Source organism: Lissotriton helveticus, chromosome 1_1 (assembly GCF_964261635.1).
Source record: "Lissotriton helveticus chromosome 1_1, aLisHel1.1, whole genome shotgun sequence".
Taxonomy (NCBI): domain Eukaryota; kingdom Metazoa; phylum Chordata; class Amphibia; order Caudata; family Salamandridae; genus Lissotriton; species Lissotriton helveticus.
The window spans coordinates 115,856,307-115,867,406 of NC_136057.1; the positions used below are offsets into that span (position 1 = coordinate 115,856,307).

General features: G+C 48.3%; 1 pseudogene across 1 annotated transcript in view; it reads right to left on the reverse strand.

The window, feature by feature from the left end:
- The window catches only part of LOC144763588 (uncharacterized), a 72,402-nt pseudogene extending 63,018 nt beyond the window's left edge, over positions 1 to 9,384 (reverse strand). The window contains exon 1 of the transcript XR_013596238.1: positions 8,785 to 9,384. The product of XR_013596238.1 is annotated as an uncharacterized LOC144763588 (transcript). The remainder of the gene's footprint in view (positions 1 to 8,784) is intronic.
- Positions 9,385 to 11,100: the final 1,716 nt, after the last annotated feature.

The following is an 11,100-nucleotide window of genomic DNA, read 5'->3' on the forward strand; positions in this document are numbered from 1 at the left end:
TTTATCCCGGAGCGCTCCACGTCTAATAATCTGAGAACTATCTCTACCATGTTCCTTGTACTGAACCATGAACTGCCAGCCGCCGTAGTCCTCCTGACGCAGCAAAAGCCTTTGACTCCATTGAGTGGAGTGACATGTTCCATGTACTGCACCGCATGGGATTCCCGCCACTGTTCCTGGGTTGGATAGTACTTTTGTACAACAGCCCTGTGGCGCTGGTGCGAGTGGGGGAGACTGACAGCACACCCATTTCAAATATATAGGGGTACCCATAAGGGTTGCCCCCTCTCACCTCTACTGTTTTCACTGGCACTTGAGCCACAGGCTTGCATCATACGGCAGCGCCACAGAGAATCTGCACTGAATTTCTTACATCGCCCGGTAGGTTATCACTGTACACAGATAATACGGTGTTATTTTGAAGGGAGCCGGATCGGTATCTGCCGCAGTTGTTAAAGGCAATATATTCGGTTTGGACTCTTCTCAGGAAAACAAATAAATTGGGAAAATCGATAGTTATACCACTAAGAGTGAACACGCCCCCCCCCTCTCCCCCCGCAACTATGGACTACCCTTTTGTGTGGACTACGGACCCGGTGAAATACTTGGGTGTGTGGATACACCGGGACCCCTAACTGGTGATCAGGGAGAACTATGGCAGAGCAAATGCCGCTCTCAAACATCAGGTAGACAGATGGAACAAGCTGCCACTCTCTCTGGTAGATCGAATAGCGATCATTAAAATGGTTGTGCTACCACGCTTTCTATATTTATTCTGTAACATCCCAATTAAGCTGACAAAAGTTTTTTTCAGGGATGTCCGCTCTATTCTCACTCGCTTGATATGGGGGGGGGAAGCAGGCCAGGGTAAGCTGGACTATACTCACACTGGACTACGCTAGAGGAGGCTTCAGTGCTCTGGACCTCCTTGTATATTACTTTTCCGCCCAGGCACAATATGCCTACTACTGGTTTAGAAAAAACGTAGATACTCTGTGCACACTTTTTTATTCCTCAATTCGTTTTTTAAACTATCAAAATTATATCATGTGCTGCTCCATTCGTTGCACTGCGTCCATCAGTATGCCTGAACTCAGAATAATAAAATACACCTTTTAGTGAAGTTTATTTTAATATTCTGTGTTTGCAAATAACACTTTTAGAAAATAGGTATTTGCTTTTCTAACCATTCAAACCTGCCTCTGCTAGGATGTGTATTCCTATGTCTGGTTTCATGAAGCGACAGGGCTGGGGAATTCCAGGAGACAGGCTGAGTCACCCAGTGGTGAATAGAGAGATCTGCATCTTGAGGGAGGAGTGCACCTGAACTCTGAATAGGGCTGTGCCTGCCTTCCACAATGCTGGCTCCACCCCATGGGTAGCGGCTGATGTCTCTGCCCTGCACACTGAAAGAAGAGAAGGAGTCCTGTCAACAAAGTGCTCCAGGACTGTACTTGCCTTCCACAATGCTGGCTCCACCTCCTGTGGGGCGTCTGATGTTTCTGCCCTGCACTGTGGAAGGAAAGGAGAAGTCTGGTAAACAAAGTGCTCTGGAACTGGTTTGGACTAGGCACAGGCCCCTCTCCCCTCAGAGAGCAAAGGATTTAGGGGTATTAGTATTGGGACCCTGCTCCCAAGAAATTAGATCACTTTGGACTACTAGAAAAACCCTTTACTGAGGAGAGGAACCTGCAGAAACTGAGGAGAGATTATTCCCAAGCTGAAGTGCTGCTTGGGGGATTGGCCTGCAGTGGTGGCCTTACTGCCAAAGGAAGGAGAAAGGAACTTTGTGTACTTTGCTTTCAACTTGTGAAGGATCTCCAAGGGCTTGGAAAAGAGCTTGCCTCCTGCTGAAGTCTCAGGGACAACAGACTTCACCCCCCAGCTCACCAGAGTTCTTGTGGAAGTGCCTGCTGCTGTTTTGGGCCTTCTGAGGAACTGCGTGTCGCAAGGAGCTGGAAGCACGACTCAACGAGAAGAAGCGTGTCGCCGTCGCTGTGCCTGCCGTAGCAACTCCAGAGAAAGGAGGGTGTCGCCGCAGGAACTGTCGCACTACACCGCATCGGAGAGAAGCGTGCTGCAACGAAGAGGAAGCGTGTCGCCGTCGCTGCTGCTGCCGTCGCGACTCCGAAGGAGGGTGTCGCCGCTGAATCTGTCGCACTGCAAGGCATCAGGAAAAGAATCTCGCAACGAGGTCGGAGCGTGTCGCCGTCTATGTGCCTGCCGTCGCAAATCCGAAGGAGGGTGTCGCCACTGGAACTGCCGCATTGCACCGCATCGATCAAGAGCACCTCGCATCCCCCGAGACGCGCGCCGCCGTGGGAGCTGCTGCCGTTGCATCTTGGATTTTGCCTCTGTAGTTGTCGCATCGAGCGGAAGCTTCACGCATCGTGGGAGAAGAGTGTCGCCGCTGGAGCTGCTGCCGTCGCATCTTGGATGTCTCCGCTGTAGTCCACGCATCGAACCGAGAGCTTCTCGCATCCCCGAGAAGCGTGCCACATCTGGAAGATCTTCACGTCTTTATTTCTTTGTATCTGAACTTTGCCGCATTTCCCATCGCTGCGACATTGCTTTCGTGGAAGCGCAACGCAACTTAAGGTACATTGACGCAGAGTGTCGCATCTAAGAACTGAACGGAACTAAGCTTAAATCTACCAACTTAAAGTAATCAGAGTGTATTTTTGTTGTTTATGGTCTTGTGGTAACTCTATATAAAGTATACTTATTTTTTTTATAAAACTTGTGTGGTGTCCATTTGTAGTGTTGTTACTGTATGTGGTCACAACTGCTTAACTTACAACGCCTCTGAAATAAGCCTGGACTGCTCGCGCCACGCAACCTAGAGGGTGAGCAGGGGTTATTTTTGGTGTGTAATCCCCTTTCCCTGACTAGCGGAGAGGGTCTCTGCGTGTCACAAATACCTACCTGTGCCAACCAGAGACCCCCCAAATCTAACATAAACCAAAAAGGTTTTCCATCCAGATTTATACAGAACAATCATTCAATGAATGCAATATTCCAACCATGATTCTTCATTCTTTTCATGAATTTTATTTTTCAAGATCATTCATTTAATTTCTTCCAAAGCAACGATATAAATATCCAATAATATTTTACCCATGGATTTCACAAACCCAATGCATTTTGGGTCCATACATTGGATATTTATATCGTTGCTTTGGAAGAAATTAAATGAATGATCTTGAAAAATAAAATTCATGAAAAGAATGAAGAATCATGGTTGGAATATTGAATTCATTGAATGATTGTTCTGTATAAATCTGGATGGAAAACCTTTTTGGTTTACTAGAAAAAGTGTGCACATTCACCAGGGAACGGCACGCCTGACCTGACCATTTTCACAGTACTACTGGTTTAGACCGCAAAATTACACTCCACGTGTCGCAGTGGAAGATGGGGATGTACACCCAACCCTGTTATCTGGGGTCATCACACATACAAACAGAGGTACGCCATGAACTGAAATCAATATTATAGACACGACTATTGCAGCATGCCAAGCTATAGGCAAAAAAACTAATAGGCTCCCGGTTTATGCTCCGGGCACTGCCCCTTGCACATCATGCGGCCTTATCGGTGACGAGGGAAAAAGTCCACTAGGGGCATTGAGATAAACGGGCATGATGACTATGCGAGACATATACCCAGATGGGCACTTCCTTATGACAGAAGACCTGAGTTACATAACCAATCCCTCACCGTTGTTTAATTTTACCATTCATAGGCTGCGGCAAGCGATCAAAGCCCACTATGCGACGTACCGAACTGAACCCCCGGTGCTGCCGGCGCTGCCAGCGCTACTGGTTGCACCTACTAGTCGTAAACTAGTAACAAAACTCTAGACAGAGGTGTAAAATGGGATAGATCTTGGATCTGATAAGAGTCTTACCCGAGGGAATAGCAGTTTAACTCCACCACTACCAGAAACGTAATGGGACCATATTTGCAAGCTGACCGGTGCCCTCACACCCAAAGGTAACTTGCGCATCAAACATTTCAAATACATTCACCAAGTCTACCACACGCCTGTTAAACTACACAGATGTGGCCTTAGAGAAACTAATAACTGTAAAAGATGCGGACAGCCGGAAGCTGACTTCTTACATCTGGTGTCTGGGTGCAGACGAGAGATGTTGTTCTGGGAAGGGGTATTGCAATACCTACAGGAAATGACTGGGATTGTATTGCAGTGTGTTCCGTCAGTATGTTTGCTATGCCATGTACCTCACTTAAAGGGTGCGATGGGAAATTTTGTGCGCGCTGCGCTGTTATTGGCCAAGCACCGAGTTGCGCTGCACTGGGAAAGTGCATTGGCTCCTACGACTAAGTGTTGGGTAAACGATATGATTTATTGTAATGAAAATCTTGTATTATATGTAGAGGAGCTACTGGCTGCGTCAAGGCCCAGGGATATATGGGAACCTCTATGTCAATACCTGCTAGGTCTGGCTTCCACTAACACACAGTTTGATTAGCGTCACTACTAATATAATCAAATGATGTGCTGCCACAGGATATGTTTAATTGGTCACAGCAAATGCTGATGAGTCAAATACTGGTATTGTTTGAACACTGTTGGGGTAAAACTCAGTCACAAATGGTTGTATGATTGTTCATGGCAGTAAAATTGTAAGTATTATTTCAAATGCCAATAAAAAGACAAATATTTTAAATAAATACTCAGACACTTAAAAAAAGAGAAGATGCAATAGGAACAGAAGAGACAACAGAAGAGACAAATTGATATGATAGTCAACAATATTGTTAAGTCTTTTAGCAATAAAAGCAAATTTTAACAAGCATTTGCAATGCAATAGGTCTCGCATTATGAAAGTTTGAGCTATTGGTCTTGTAAATGACAATTTTTTTATTTATGTGTTGATTTTGAAAATAGCTAAATTAATAGCTTTGTCATTTTCAATGCCAATAGTTATAACTTTCGCACATGTGACGACTATAGCATTTGTAATGCAACATGTTTTGTATTTACGTGACTTAGATGTATTGATATTACAAATAGCAACGGCTTTTAATTTTTTAAAATAATTAATACTTAAATAAAAGTGATTGTAATTTATATTGGCAATAGCTTAAACTTTTGTAAATAACGTTTGTGAAGATTATGTTCAGTGTATTTTATTGTGATGAAAATCCAAGAACAGAAGTGAAATAACATCTTTTTGTGACATTTGTAATAAAGCTTGAAACATTGAGAGAACATAATTGAACCAGTTGTTGTTGAATGGTTGCACAGATTGATGCTGTGATGTCGCGGAGTGATGTTGTGATGGCACGGAGTGATGTTGTGGTGGCGCTGAGTGATGTTGTGGTGGCGCTGAGTGATGTTGTGGTGGCGCTGAGTGATGCTGTGGTGGTGCTGAGTGATGCTGGGATTGCGCTGAGTGATGTTGTGGTGGCGCTGAGTGATGTTGTGGTGGCGCTGAGTGATGTTGTGGTGGCGCTGAGTGATGCTGTGGTGGCGCTGAGTGATGCTGTGGTGGCGCTGAGTGATGTTGTGGTGGCGCTGAGTGATGTTGTGGTGGCGCTGAGTGATGTGGTGGCGCTGAGTGATGCTGTGGTGGCGCTGAGTGATGCTGGGATTGCGCTGAGTGGTGCTGTGGTGGTGCTGAGTGATCCTGTGGTGGTGCTGAGTGGTGCTGTGGTGGTGCTGAGTGATCCTGTGGTGGTGCTGAGTGATGCTGTGGTGGTGCTGAGTGATGCTGTGGTGGTGCTGAGTGATGCTGTGGTGGTGCTGCTGAGTTCTCTCTGCAACTGCACTCTGAATCTGCACTCTGAATCTGAAATCTGCACTCTGAATCTGCACTCTGCACTCTGAATCTGCACTCTGCACTCTGAATCTGCACTCTGCACTCTGAATCTGCACTCTGCACTCACAATCTGCACTCACAACCTGCAACTGCACTCTGAATCTGCACTCTGAATCTGAAATCTGCACTCTGAATCTGAAATCTGCACTCTGAATCTGCACTCTGCACTCTGAATCTGCACTCTGCACTCTGAATCTGCACTCTGCACTCTGAATCTGCACTCTGCACTCTGAATCTGCACTCTGCACTCTGAATCTGCACTCTGAATCTGCACTCTGAATCTGCACTCTGCACTCACAATCTGCACTCTGCACTCACAATCTGCACTCTGCACTCTGAATCTGCACTCTGAATCTGCACTCACAATCTGCAACTGCACTCTGAATCTGCACTCTGAATCTGAAATCTGCACTCTGAATCTGCACTCTGCACTCTGAATCTGCACTCTGCACTCTGAATCTGCACTCTGAATCTGCACTCTGAATCTGCACTCTGCACTCACAATCTGCACTCTGCACTCACAATCTGCACTCTGCACTCTGAATCTGCACTCTGCACTCTGAATCTGCACTCTGAATCTGCACTCTGAATCTGCACTCTGAATCTGCACTCTGCACTCTGAATCTGCACTCTGAATCTGCACTCACAATCTGCACTCTGCACACTGCACTCTGAATCTGCACTCTGCACTCTACATATGGTATGTTATGCTTACATACGTTCCATATATTATTCATGTATATGCCACATTTAGTTAAGAATATATGTTCTGTTTAGTTACATTACTTTGTTTGTATACCCTTTTATGCTGCTCTAAAGTTATTTCAATGGGTGAAATGCGGAGCCTGGGTAGCAGGAAGGAGAAGATAAGAGAGTGCATCGAGTGCGGACTTGTGAGCAAGCGCCTCATGCCATCAGGATGCTACTTCAAGGCACGTAGACAGGGTCGTAATACCCAATAATACTCGTAAAGGTAGCTACAAAAAATGGCGTTAGGTTGTGCACACACCCTGCAAAGATGCGTGTAGCGCCTGAAGTCACAAATTGAACCTGGTGTTGTTCGCTACAATAGACGATAGTTATCAGTGAGGTTTGTTCCACCATGAAACGAAAGTTGGCTGCCGAGAGTAACAAGGCAGTGCTGGGAGGGGGGCTGCGCACCAACTGAAGTGCTCTGGTTGCACGGCCTGCGGCCGTGTGAAGTGATAAGACTTTGAAGTATGTCACGGCGCCTGAGGGGAGAGCAGAGAGAAGAGAAGGCTCGTGCGGGCAGAAAGGACGGCCGTGGTAGGTGGGAGGAGAATTCGGCATGGCTGTGGAGGGGAGGAGAAATGAAAGTAAAGGCTGTGTTTGCGGGGAGAGAGAGGGGAGGTGCTGGTGTGGGAGGAGTGCTGCTACGGCCTGGGGGAAGCTGGCTGGGGAGGGGGGAGGAGAAATGCAAGTTTATGGCCCAAAAGCGCGTGCCTGTGGCCACGTGAACTTCATGAAAACCGCAGCAAAAAGCTAGTGGTTTCATGAGGATTTAACTTTCCCATTAATTTTTCACTTTCGGGAAAAAAAAAAAAAAAAAGGTGCGCACCCACTTCGCATGGCAGTTGAGGGTTAAGAGGGAAAAGGAATACATTGTGGAAATTAGAGGGGATACAAGAGGTGTTACAGTGTCGGACATCTAAAAGGCGCACATATTTGGTCACTTTTGCGAGACCTTATACCCGACAGAGGAGACGAAGAGACAGACCCATGTTGAATATCTGGATGAGGTCACTCCTCCTCAAGTAACGGAGGCGCAGAGAGGGTCACTGGGAGCCCTATTACAGAGGAGGGGGTTCAGGGAGCAATGGGGACCCTTAAGCTTCATACAGGCCCGGCCCAGAGGGGCGACTGCACAGCTTTGACTAAACATTTAACTCTGAGCTCACTGCACGTTTAGTGTCTATTTTAAACATGTGGCTGTCTGAGGGGGAGGGGGGATTCACTGCATCTCAGAGTGAAGCTCTTATTTCAGTTATTATCAGTGCTTTAAATGGGCCGGTACTCACCGGTACTGGGTACCGGCACTTCTCATTTTTATCGCTTTGAGTACCGGCACTTCTCTGCTGCCAAGGAGAGTACCGGTACTCATCAAAGGACGTTTATGTTTGCTAGTGCTCACTAGCACGAACGAGGCTGTCTGACAGCCAAAGCACCTCCGTAACCCAAGCGGAGCCACCTCTAAACTATTCGGCAGGGCTCATTCACATAATGTCCGGTGTTCCCCCCCACGCTGTGTTTGACAGAGCAGGGTCCATTTAGGCCCTGTGCTGTCAATCACATTCACACCATGGTGTGTACACACTCGAATCCAGGCATCCCGCTGACAGCAGCAATAGCAGCAATTAAGAAAGCTGTGGGAGATAAGGGGTGTAAAATGGCCTTTATCCCACCAAAGTCTTTTGAATGAGTGTCTATCTGCTTGTGTCTGGGTGTTTGCATGTTTGTGTGTGTGTGTGTGTGAGTGAAAAAAGCAAGTGAAAGAGGGAGAGAATCCAGACACTAGGGAGGTATTTTAAAGGACATTCTGGGAATGAATGCTTGTGTGAGCATTGCTGCTTGTTCCTGTGATTGCGCACTTAAGAATATATAATCGGCCACGTAGTAGAAGTGTCTTATATGTCTTGTCCTTAGCCCCGCCCCTAGCCCCGCCCACTTGCTACACTCCTAGCCTGATTGTAAGAGCACCTGCACTTATTTTTTCCCATTTAAAGCATGGTTAGTATACCAAAGCAGGGCTCGGATCCAGGGCCTGGGGCTCATCCCGACCCAGGACTCTTAACCCTGGGTGGAAGGCTAGATTTGAAGACTCGCTGTTGGCTCCGGCGCTATGCTCCCTCACCCTCCCCCCTCCCCCCCCCCCAGGGTGATGGAGTCTGCCCCCCCCTGACAGCCTCGCACGTACCCGCGTCAGTCGCGCGCCTGTAGGAACGTGGCGGAGCGCTGCATGGCGGCGTCGCCTCGCGCGCCTCTTGTCTCTGGGGTCAGCTGGTGGCGTCGGCCTCGCGCGCCCCTCGTCTCTGGTCAGCGGTGGACAGCTGACTTGTCTGCGCTTCCTCGTGCTCCGCTTCTTCCGGGTTCTTCTCTTCCGCCTTCCTGTGACGTGGACTTGTTCTCCCGTTTGATAGGTCCATCGGTCATGACGCGGTATCCAGGCCACGCAGCTGTCAGGGTCAGCCCCAGGGTCGCCTCACAGGCCGCCGCTGCCCCGTCACCTCCGACGCACTTTCTTCATTCTTATTTCTTCTGGTCTTCTAACCCCTCCACCGGGGCAGCCTGGCCCGGCCTCAGCCTCGTGATCACACCCGTATTTATCTTCAGCGGCCTCCATGCGCCTCCCTCTCGCTCCCCACACTGAAATGTCTTCTGCGGCCCGTACTACTCCCCCCTCCCTGGGAGACTCACCGACTGCCCAGGGTCACAGCAGGCTGAGGCGCCGAGATTCAAACTCCGCTCCCTGCTCCAGAGCGGGTCGGACCGACCCTCGACCCCCGCCCTCCTTTCAATGTGAACACCCCCGGGCCCGAGCAGCTCGCCTGCCGCGGGGGGGAGGACACTGTCCCAGCTAGCTGCCGAGGATCACCGCCTGTCTGTGCCGCTCTCCCAGGGCCCGCCCCCTTTGGTCTCTGTCATAGACTCCACGCAGCCCTCTCTGAGCCTCAGCACCGAGAGCCAGCCTCCCTCACGAGCGTTTCCCCACCCCCCTGCCTCTCACCCCCCCCCTCCACCCCCCTCACATCGCAGCGGGATGCCTGGCTTTCACCTTGCGGATACCCTGCTGGGGTTATCTCACAGGGGAATACCAGGACGGGTTCCCTAAGCAAGCGCTTAGAAACCGCTTGGTGATTTGCGCTATATAAATTCCTGTACATTTACATTTACATTTACATCGGTGCCCCCGTTGCTATCCCTGCAGTGTCCTCCTCTGCCCCCTCTGTTGGTGGTTAAAGCCCCGCACCCCCCCCCTCGCTCATGAAGGGCGCTTGAATCCCTGCTGTGCCCCCCTGCCCCCCAGGACACGCACCCCCAGATCAGATTCACTGCACTGACTGACTCCGGATCCGGCGCGGGCTCTGCTGTGCCGGCTCAGGGAAGCTCATCCCACTGCTGTCTTTGTGATGCTGTCGATCCTCTCCAGTCTGTACCAGTGCACCCGCCTTGCGTCTACTTGAGTCCTTTCATTGTCCCTCAAACACAGTTAGAAGTGTCAGCGCGTTACTTCTTATGTGTGCTACAGTCTGGATGGATTAAAGTTCCTTCCCTTCACGTCTTCTCTTTTGTTTCACCTGCGTTCCTAGTGACACATTACCTTTTCCCTCTATCACAACATTAGCATTCTCACAAACCTAAACAAGCATTTGAAATGCAATAGGTCTCGCATTAGGAAAGTTTGAGCTATTGGTATTGTAAATGACAATTTTTTTATTTATGTGATGGTTTTGAAAATTGCGAAATTAATAGCTTTGTCATTTACAATGCCAATAGTTTTAACTTTCGCAAACGTAACACCTATAGCATTTGTAATGCAATATGGGTTGTTTTTACATGACTTAGATGTATTCATATTTCAAATAACAATGGCTTTTATTTTGTTTAATAATTAATACTTAAATAAAAGTTATTGTAATTTATAATGGGAATAGCTTAAACTTTTGTAAATAACTTTTGCAAAGATTATGTTCATTGTATTTTATTGTGATGAAAATCCAACAACAGCAGTGAAATATTATCATCTTTTTGAGACATTTGTAATATAGCTTGAAACATTGAGAGAACATATTAGAACCAGATGTTGAATGGTTGCACAGAGTAATACTGTGGCGTTCAGTGGTGCTGAGTGATGCTGTGGCCTTCAGTGGTGCTGAGTGATGCTGTGGCCTTCAGTGGTGCTGAGTGATGCTGTGGCATTCGGTGGTTCTGAGTGATGCTGTGGCATTGAGTGATTCTGTGGTGACCCTGAGTGATGCTGTGGTAGTGCTTAGTGATGCTGTGGTGATGCGATACATAGTGAGGGCAATAGATAGAGGGAGGGCGAAAGATAGATAGAGGGAGGGCCAAAGAGAGATAGAGATAGAGCGAGGGCGAGGGATAGAGGGTGGGCGAGGGATGGAGTGTGGGAGAGGGATGGAATGTGGGGCGGGGGAGGGATGGATGGATGGAGTCGGGGGAATGGATGGATGGATGGAGGGGGTGGGTGGATGCAGTGGGGGAATGGATGAAG